The sequence below is a fragment of the Varroa jacobsoni genome, unplaced genomic scaffold, assembly GCF_002532875.2.
Source record: "Varroa jacobsoni isolate VJ856 unplaced genomic scaffold, vjacob_1.0 scaffold_726, whole genome shotgun sequence".
NCBI classification, from domain to species: Eukaryota; Metazoa; Arthropoda; class Arachnida; order Mesostigmata; family Varroidae; genus Varroa; species Varroa jacobsoni.
The window spans coordinates 27,406-38,041 of NW_019213628.1; the positions used below are offsets into that span (position 1 = coordinate 27,406).

The 10,636-nt window shown below is 38.3% G+C and overlaps 2 long non-coding RNA genes across 3 annotated transcripts; both read right to left on the minus strand.

Moving 5' to 3' along the window:
* Positions 1 to 2,005, minus strand: LOC111263023 (uncharacterized). Its single transcript, XR_002681981.2, has 2 exons — positions 602 to 2,005; positions 1 to 97 (listed from the first exon to the last, which is right to left on the minus strand). It is a non-coding gene; the product is annotated as an uncharacterized LOC111263023 (long non-coding RNA).
* Positions 2,006 to 4,040: 2,035 nt separating this feature from the next.
* Positions 4,041 to 9,730, minus strand: LOC111263024 (uncharacterized). Of its 2 annotated transcripts, none has more exons than XR_002681982.2 (3): positions 9,434 to 9,730; positions 6,254 to 6,634; positions 4,041 to 5,582 (listed from the first exon to the last, which is right to left on the minus strand). It is a non-coding gene; the product is annotated as an uncharacterized LOC111263024 (long non-coding RNA). The 2 variants fall into 2 exon arrangements; XR_015312120.1 differs by having other exon boundaries at positions 6,254 to 6,803.
* Between the last annotated feature and the right edge of the window lie 906 nt (positions 9,731 to 10,636).

A 10,636-nucleotide genomic window follows, 5' to 3' on the forward strand; every position in this document is an offset into this window, starting at 1 on the left:
TGAATTTCTATTTCCGTTCATATTGTTACTTTTAAGGTCGATTCCATTTTTTCTTCAGGTAGGTCGTTACTGGAACATTCCAAAGAGTGCCGGGCTGCTGCAATAAAATAACACGACTAGCACAATATATTACTTTTAAAACGGTTAGGTTGAATATTAATCGATCATTGAAACAGGCTAATATAATGAATAAAATTACTGTAATCAAAAAGCTGCACTGGAATTAATACATCGTGGCGTTCAAACAAACTGATTATTGTTAGGATTTAGGTAGTCACTCAAGCTGTACATCATGCTAGGTAGTCGAGGCTCTGTCCTAAAACAGGACCGTAGCCTACTGACGTGGCTGCGAAACGGACGAGCAGAAATCACATGAGAACAATTAATTCTAGTAATAGGTGACATACGTGTTTTTAAGCTACATTTGAGTTATTAAGGATCGTATATTAAAACGAGTCAATACACCGATTCAATTTGTCAAGCTGAGAACAATATTTTACGACAGTGCGAAACGTAACGCTTAAATTTGGAGAATACTGTTGAAAGCACTCTATCCTAAATTCAGTCTAACAATAGCTACAATTTCTGTGTCCATGCACACCTTCGAAAAATGATTTCTTTACGATACACTAACGGATCCAACACTGAGATAATTAGCAATACACGGACGACTCTTGCAGCTTGTTGCCGATGTTTGAAAATACAGCTGGGCATCCTCAACCGATGGTTGCATTTATTCGAATAACAGAGTGTCTAGCAAACTCGAATAGTTCCCTCTGCCTAAACATTAGAAACGAACGCTAATTCAATTGATTGGAAACAGCCTAAACTGTAAAAGTATTCGAATAGTTGTGACCTCAAAAAAGCCCGCGTCATTTGAAAAATTCGCAATGCCTTGCCGAATATTCGAATTAAAAACTCTGCTAGAAGTTGCAGCGTGACTAACAAATGGCAAAATGTTCGGCGTTTTCGATTTTGAAATGTCTAAATAAAGTATAAGCACCACCATCGACTAGATTCGATCATAGGCAGAATTCAGATTTTGAATTTTACCAGCAAATGACTTTCAGCTTTATGCAACAACAGTGCGGGAGTGACGGTATCGCTTTGACTGTGAAGTGTCCATAACAGGCCATAGGTAATTAAACGTAGGCTGTAATTAGATTGTTGTTTTTTTTGGAAACTTCTGAATACAAACGTTTCCGATACTTTTTAGCGGCTCAGTTTTAAGTTGCTATTAAGACGCGACGTTTCTGCTTGCCAGCTGTTGTGTTAATCAGACGTATTTATTGGGAGCCCGATTATTATTAATGGCGTACTATTGATGATAAGTAGTGATACATAGGCCTCGTATATGATAAACATTACCAATTGCGTAGCCCGACTGCGAAAGAGATTCCATACTCAAAACTAATGCATGTACACATGCGGCCTGCATTCGATGCATGTGTACACACCTGTTTTTAACGACAGTGCTTCCTATTGGCTAGACTTTTTGGGTGTCAGCTTTTATCAATGATCCTCGTTTAAGTGTTCCGGATGTCCGTCGTAGTTCGATTTTGTAGAGTATCAGGAGGTAAAGTGGCGTCTAGTTGATTCTGTGGTACGTTTATGATTGTGACTTATGTGCGGTTCCTCTAAAAAGGGTTGCTAAGCACGAATCCCGCTAAAAGAAAAAGTTATTTCCAGACCGCTTAGTTCGCGGTAATAACGATAACGGGTTGGATGTTTTAGAAATACATCTACGCTGCGAATGTAGAATTAGGAAGCTATCCTTTTAGGACGACAGTGTGAATTTCAGTGAAAAGTCTTCGTTCCATTTTATATAGATATAAATTGCTTTGTAGCTCTATTTAATCATGCTGCTACCACGCATGGAGCCTACGTCATTGGTGTCTCGTATAGTCTACATGTCACATATGTGTTATAAATGAAATTGTGTATTGTAAAACGGAGGGCAAAGATGCTCAAAGGATTTGTTACAAGGTAGTTGCAATAAAGATTACTGGATAATTACTATTTGCCAGTTTAGTAATATTTTTTAATGTAAATAATGTGCTTTACATGTAGAATTAGTTAGAGCATTTCACATTTATAAATAGAATTTTATTAAAAAGTCTTACAAAATAGCCTGAGTTCCGAATTGAATCTCATTAAGTGTAAAGCACCATTTTAAAACTAGTTAAAACGATAATAGCAGCAAAAAGCCGATCCTGAGCTAAATATAACGAAGTCTTTATATGCTTGTTCCCTTATTCTCGATACTGTATCGCAGCTGTTCCTAGAGAAACACCTTGCTTAATCAGACCGTGTAAATCAGCGCACTACTTAGCCTCACAAGCACCAAAATATCAGTATGTCCTCTCCATGGAATACAGTAAATTAAAAACGGGCTGCCTCGGTGCACCAAACACTTGTTGGGGCTATCAGGGCCGAAAGGGCCCAATACCCTAATACGACTTTGACTCATATGTGTACATTTATACAAAATATCCGAAGATAATAGGCTTAGAGTGAAACGTTAATTTTATCACGCAAAAATGTCCCTGTCTGATTCCCCATATTCGGCAATTTGGGATCGTTCAATGATTTCATGATAGGATATTACTAAGCAGCTTTCAATAGATTCTATCCACAAATGAAAGAGTTATACTAGAATTGCAAGAAGCCTAAGGTGTTCATAATTTACTTAACAATTCAGCTACAACACCATTTTTTTTCTATATGAACCCTATCATCGTTTAATCGTTCGTTAGTTGGCAATCCGAAAATATTCAAAGTTATGTTTCTAGCGCACTGCAGTCTCTGTTTCGGACGGGCTACAAGGCTTTCACTGAGACCTTATCGAGTTTGGTAGATCGACTGCTCAAGTAAAGTTAATGTTTAGATCGACAAATTCTGATGACGTGAAGGCATCATGACTGAATACAATCGGATCTGTGCCTGCAGGCGCAGCGAACTCAGTTCAGTGTGAATCGTGGTGTGGCTTTGGCGTCAGACTCGCAGAATCTAGAATGATGGTTTCTTGATGTGATGCTCTTGGCCTAGACTAGATCACGCTATCTTGGATCAATTGTACTAGCGGAATCGTTGCCATCGTAGTCGTGCTTGGGGCAGCGGCTACGATGGCAACGAAATGTCGGTCGATGCTGAAAAACAGTTTTTAGTCAGGATCATCACAATCATTCCTAAATAAACAGCACTTATTTGTTATTACTGCTGTTAATATACTTATTTGTATAACCTATTTAACGTACAAGTAAATATATCTAGTTCGGTAATTGTGACCACTCACGATAATCTTACTTTCTAGCCAGCTCGCCGATTAAAAATTTAAATGCAAAAATCTAATTGATATGATTTTCTGAGCAAATGGGGTGTATAGTTCTATAGACCTCTGATATACAGTTGAAGATGTTGTGTCGAATAGATTTGGACGTAAGATGGTGCTAGCGCTTGCACTGGATATTAAAGCTATCTGCTATTGTGAGATATTCGCCCAAAATGAAGCAATTAATGTAGCCCGCTATGTACAGTTCTACAAGAAGCTCACGGATCGTTGGCATGGCAATCAGGAACCGGCAATTGATGACAACGCCAGATTTCATCGTTATGCCTCAGTTAATCTCTGGATTAAGAAGCCGAGCATCCAATATTGGCTTCATTCCGCCTATTCTCCCCCCATAAGTCTGCATGATTACGGGGCTATATATGCGCTAAAAGTGAACAAGCCTATCCCATCATCGGTGTACCTTGAAAAACTATCGATAGAAAAATTACATATGGGAACGCACATGGCAGGTATATGGCTGTACAGAAGCTGCCACAGTGCTAGGAGGATATCAGGAATGAAGGAGAGTATCTTTAACACATGTTGGAAATTCATCATTCTAGCCCAATAAGTTTCAAAGTTACTTGATTTCAAAGTCCGCCGAATTCGCTTGCAACATCCTGATAATCATATGTTTGAGCAAACTCTGGAAGAGCTTTACTAATACATAGATATATATGATAGGCAATATTTATGCGAATCATATTAATTTTTATATATTTTCGTAATGGTGCCCCTAAACAAGGTGTCTAGTCGAACTACTTTAGTTGAGATGTATATCGCAAGCTTAAACAGCAATATGCATAGATCATTAGAAAGCTGGGGCGTCACCAGCCTTCCAGCTATTAGCATTGGTTCTGCGTACGACGTCAACTGTCTGTGTCCTGCTACGATCGTATCCTGGAGGCCTGTAGATATTCTAGTGCTTTTCTCTTATGGATTAGTAGGTTTGAATAGTTTTCAGCCTCAGGCCGGTCCTACGCGATCGCAGTGTGACCGCTCACATAATCCCTGCGGAAGAAGGCAAGGCATCCGGTGCCGAAAATATCGGCAGGGTACACTGTCAATCTACGCTAACTGAGATGCAAAAAATAGATGTTTAAAGTAGCCTAGTTGCACCTGTGGGCAAAATTTGTCGAGGCGGATACTGCGCAGTAGACAGCGTTCGAAGAGATGCGCCAAAACAGAAAACATAACTTCTCAACAGAGCTCAAGTTCGGTAGAGCGCTTGAACCAATTGCCGATTTTCTAGAAAAGAATCATTTACTGATGAGCTAGTTATACATGAGTAGTAAACTCTTGTTTTTTATTTGCGGTCTTAATGAAATTCACTTTAACTTTATATATTTCTTATAAGAATTAAAATATGATGCACACTAAACAGGGAGGCCTTTTGTTGAGCTGTAAGGCTTTTCTTTGCTAAAGGCCGACGTGGCTTTTATTTAATATAATCGAATCTATACGATCTGCCGAATTGTGAACGGAACACATTCCAGTAGAAATATTTTACATTTAGGATAAGCCTCCATAGCATTCAAGGGCCACCTTATTATCGCTCAGCAGGAATGAACGTCTTCCTGGCTAAATAGGAACACATAAAAGTTTGAAATTATAGTGTGCTTTTCACATACATTTAGATAGGGGCATACTGATGGACCGCAGACGTTTTCGTTGCTGACAGAATAACCGATAGTAGCATACAGCGCAAAATATCTAAGGAGTATAAAATAGCTTTTTGTTATAGAAAGGAACTAGCCACTAACTTCAATGATTTAAATATGAGAGGCCGCACAATATTTTCCCATATCCAGAGCGGTGCTGGCGGAATATTAATATTAATTGCAACGACGCGTATTCTAATAGGACTTTCACGCGTTAATTATCGCGATATCCTGGGCCTGTCGCCCATCAGTGAGGCTCGAACCGTAACGAGCCTTATATAATCCATTGTCATCGATGGTGATTCTATCGCAGATTTGTGACTGTTCTAAGTTTTCAGAGCTTGGATAATTGCTCGCTCAACATGTCGCATACAAAGCGAATATTGCCGTTGAATAAAGCTGGTCAGTAGGTTTGAGATGCTCCGCCACAAGTGATTATCTGTTGTTAAAGCTCCTTAAGGTCACTCTTGTAAACTCGTTTCGAACCCATGACGCCGAGGGGTGCGTACAGAGCTCGAGGTAGCCTGTGTCCATAGTGCCATCGTTTCCGACAGAGGACCAACCTGGAGGTTGTCCAGAGCAAGCGTTACCTGAAAGAAACTGCAAGAGTTTTAAAACGTACCTATTCAATCTCTGCCAATAATACAATTAAGCACTTGCTGTACCTTATTGTTTATTTTTTTTTCAGTTCAGTAGGGGCGTTCGGTGGTATAAGAGCGTCTCGAGATATACGTCACAGGACTCTCTCAGTTGAAGCACCTTCTGTGTATCGGTACGTTTCAGCTTGCCGAATGACAGTCATGTTACAACTTCACGAATCCGGTGCGAACTATTTCAGCTTTCGTAGGCGTTGTTTTCGCGTATCATGTAATCGCTATATTGCATTTGAGAACGATGTTTTTGTTTTTTTCTTTGCTTCATCTGAATAAGAGTAGACTTTAGTAACATTTGATGTGTGCGATACTCGTTCTACTGCTATCCTAGATCCTGTTATTGATTGATATTGCCTTATTCTACAGTAGGCGACATTAATGACTTTTGTTGTGAATCATTGTTTACTTTGTTACCATTGTTTGTTGGGCTATGAAGAATTGCCTAAAGCTAAGGGAAAAATAATTAGCACATGATCGCTTATTCATTAGTTGCGGTTCTGAAAATTTTACTTCTGAGAGAAGGGGTACCACTTTTCCAAGGGCATTTCATGCTATAATTATTGTATTCATGACATTTCGATTATTTACTGCACACTTATATAACTTACGTGCCGTTTGCATCTTTCGGATATCTCCCATGAAAGTAATTTCATGAAAGATATTCATCACATTTAGCCAGCGTTCGATTTGGGTTCTGAAAGCATCGTATCGATAAAGCTGACACGACCAAAAATTTTGTCCTTGGAACCCGTGCTGTGTCTGCTGGAGGGCATCCTGCAGAGTAACCTCGTCGCTCTTGAAGATAGGAATGGCATCTGGCATATAACAAGTGTTGTAAACGACGATAATTTTAACGTGTTCGCCTTCATGCTTCGCAGTAACCGTCTTCTCCCATGCATGAGACAACGTCACTCGCCCGTGAAGATAAACATTTACGCATGTTTACATCGTAATTTTCAGCACTAGTAGATTCTACCTGCGACCAAAAACTAATAACCTTACTTTTAAACAAAGAAGATCAAGAGAAAAGCTAGCTTGCTCACAGTGATTCGTTACGTCCGAACGGAACAGATCTCGAAACCATCAACCCGTTTGCGTATCTCGGTCTGGCACTTGTGAAAGATCTTTTGCTGATCGTGCAGGGGAACGAGTCTGAAACTATTGTAGCTATCATAACCAAAAACCCGTAGAAACTCTTAGCTCATACATCGTTCTAATCACATACGGAATCTCCATTCTCTGGGAAAAAGCAACGCGCTAAAAACTTATCGAGTTTAAACACAGTAAATTCAATCTTTTTAAGTCAATACTGGGTACAGTTCACGCGATGATCCGAAATGTCTATTGAACGACACTTTAATGTTCATCGAGGGCAACTGAAAAACGCGTAGCCTTCAAGAAACTAAAGCATGTAGAACGTCTATAGGGACTCGGAAGTTAAAAAATGGCGTAACAAGTTCTTCTATTGTTGACACCCTAGCTAAGCCGATTGGCAGCAGCTGCAAATACGCAAGCAAAAGTAATCGTCGTATTGAAACGGTATTAGCTGTCCGCGGGTTTTTAATTCTACAAACCCATAAAACGCAGGTACAAACCCAACGAAAATTGTATTTGCAAATTTTGCAGAGCTATCTATTCTAGATATAATTTCGACCAGTGTGGCCCGATCGGGCCCGGTAGCCAATTCGAAAACATTATTACCTTAAAGATGCTGATATCACGCGTGATAATACATGTTGAATATTTATTTTCAAGATTTTAAAATATATTACACACCTGCACGATCCGTGTGGAATAAATGTTTAAAATATACTCTAATGGACTAATGTTGAAGGCCTGAATTCTATTCCAAGAACGACTTAGCCAACGACTAGACAAAGAAACCCTGGATGACGCTAAATATCATTCTTGACACCAAACAAGTCACGTTCTTATTTAAGGTCTGACGTTTCGTTTAAGTGCCGGTTGCCGATCTGTGAGATCATTCAGCAAATATCAAAGTATACTATAATAGAGATTAGTAGATATGGCTTCCTAGATGACCTTTCTCGACGAGAAAATTCTATAGAAATTTGGTACGATTATAGTTAATGCATTATATAATTAAGGGACCAGTTGCCATTTTCTTTTTATTGTTATTTACTTGTTTGTTGTCATTATTTTTAGTTTAATTAAGCTTGTTTGGAAAAGTTTAAATAGCAGGTTATATCGCTGTAGCACCACGCCCTAGCCCACGAGTTCTATAATAACAATGTACATATCATACACTTCTTAATTGCCAAAATAGAAGTCAGTGTATTAAAAATTGTAGTGTATTGGTACGGCTACCTAATTTTATAGTTGCAGGTGGTATGCTCTTACCACTTTAAGGCCATTTTGTCTGATTCTTGAAAGGTTTTAAATAGATTAGTCAAAAAATGCCAGGAGAGGACTAGATCGAATGGACATTGTGATTTTCAGTACAAAATTCTGATGAGTTTGGTGAATTGTCTGTTGTTGTCCATACTTTTGACTCCCATTTAATAGCTAAGTTCGATACTGTCTATGTTCATGTCTATCGCGAGTGATTCGATCGTGTGATGCTGTTCTATGATATTTGGACAGTTGAATTGAGCCTGACTTACAAAAGGGACTGTTTGACGCCATAGAAGTTAAAAATAACAGATGCCTTTAACAAATATCAGATATATGTATCGCTCGACAGCGTTTTGTTATATTTCATTGTTTTTTTTTTTTTTTTTTCTGTAACGAGTATAAAAACTTACAGTAATTTTTTTTTCCAAAGACGGTTCAGCAATTCCTTAGCTGTTAGATTTTATTCACGATACAACGCGTTATGCCCGAAAGGTCTGTTTGTTTATCGCAGTAAGTTTCCTTGAGATGAAGCAAAGTATTCTAGCTGTTCAACTGTAGCCGTTTTTATTTGTTAGTCTTTCGCTTACGTGAAATACTCAAGCGGGCTTGTGAACAACGTCTGTTTTGTAAACCGCCCTTGTTTACGATGATATGGGTTGGCATAGATACTTGGTATTACAATACGTGGCTTTTGGGCATCTGGGGTGTAGCGTAGAGCGCGACAAAAATAGTCTTGCATGACCCAAGACGAAGCGACTATCGGCGTGTTGCAATACATATTATGGAATTAATGAAATGAGTGCCTGCAATGTTCAGGTGTAAAAGAATCATTTCTGTAATGTGTAGCAATATCCTTGCTCATTGACCGTTATTGTCACAATTCATTGTCAGGGGCTCTGGGATTGGAAAAGATGAAGCTAACATTATTGATTTATCTTTTACTGCACGGTACTTTTTACAATAGGTCAATCTTAGGCATATTTCGTATGACGTGCAAATAGCCTAGGTGTCGGCTTTATGACATGACATATGCTGTAGCAGTAATAATGATAACAATCTACACTAAGGAAATTATAGCTAGAACGATTTTACTCAGGATTACTTATGTTACTATAAAACAAACTATTGACATTTAGAAGCCGTATCTAACTATGGCTAAACAAATACAGGCCCCTTAACATCGACAAATGAATCATAATATTATTATTATTGTTATTAGCGCAGTAGTTTATATGTGTGCCATCACACTGTCTAACGGGCTCGTTAAAAACAAGAAACAATACAGTTAACATGAATGGCCTTAGCTCGTAACAACTTTCTACAGTTGTTTTTTTTTTCTAACTACATATTAGATAATATATATATATATAACATAGAATAGTATCATACTATAAGGCAAAGAACACTTTTCTGTATCATTTGCCATATTTTACCTTTGTCGTCACCCGAGTAGTCCTAGTATATTAATTTACAAAGATTCTAATCGTCAGAGATTCACTACTATGACAACGTTGACTTATATCTCACGTCAATGATGACGAGAACACCTATATATCAAACGTGTTTACAATGGTGCCACAGTTTCGGTGGAATCTCCTTGCAATGAAAATGTATATTCGAAATAATGCTGTCAATGCTTTAGGAGTTTATTTTCGACCTTGCATATTACCACCTTTAAATATAATTGAACAACAAATCAGCAGACGACCCAACCGTAAGCATTTATACTACACTAATGTACGTATACACCTATATCTATCGATTTGATGTATTGGAAACGTAATAGAGATTCTTAGCTTTGCTAGAAGCAAGTAGTATAAATATGTACTGTTTCTGCTATCAATGTTTTAGATAAATGCAGGGTAGACAGACAATTTTATGCTAATCTTGACAATCAAGGCGACAGTAAACAAAAGGTGGGTGTGGCGTATTTTGGTAAGCGTTTAATCAGAATCGAACGCGAATTCTGTGCAATTTTTAAAAATGTCGAAAATACACCGTTCCGTTCACAGTTCGGCAGACATCATCGTATCAGTTAATTGTCTAATCAAAGGCCAGACTGCTTGCAAAAATATCGCTTAAACGTAAACATCAAAGGCTTGAACGTGGCAAGGGTGTTTGTACGACCTGTTTCTGTTGCTAGATTTTCTAAATACAGGAGCACAAACCTCAATACGAAAATGTCTGTAAAGGTTTCGCAGACAAACCAGTACTTTTTCGAGGATACCAAACATGTATACTCTGCCGAAACACATGTACTTGAGAACATCTACAACAGCGACGTAATCACCTCTCCACTCTCTATCTCTTAAGGAATACAATCCTGCTTTTACGCAAAGGACGGCGACTATTTCTGTTGCAGTTAACTAAACATGTGTATTTTCAACTAATTCATTTGTTCCTTATATTAAAATGTATAATAATAATAATAATAGCATCTGAAAGTATTCTACTTGGTCCTTCAGATATGAAAGCTTAATTGTATCAGACATGAAGAACAAGAAGAACAGCTATATGAGACCCGTTCAGAAATGACCAAACTAGAGTGGATGCCAGACGTGAACACATAAATATATGTATAGTCTGCATTGACGCTGAACGCCTTCGAAGTAAAAAAGAACACGGTTTTTTTTTAT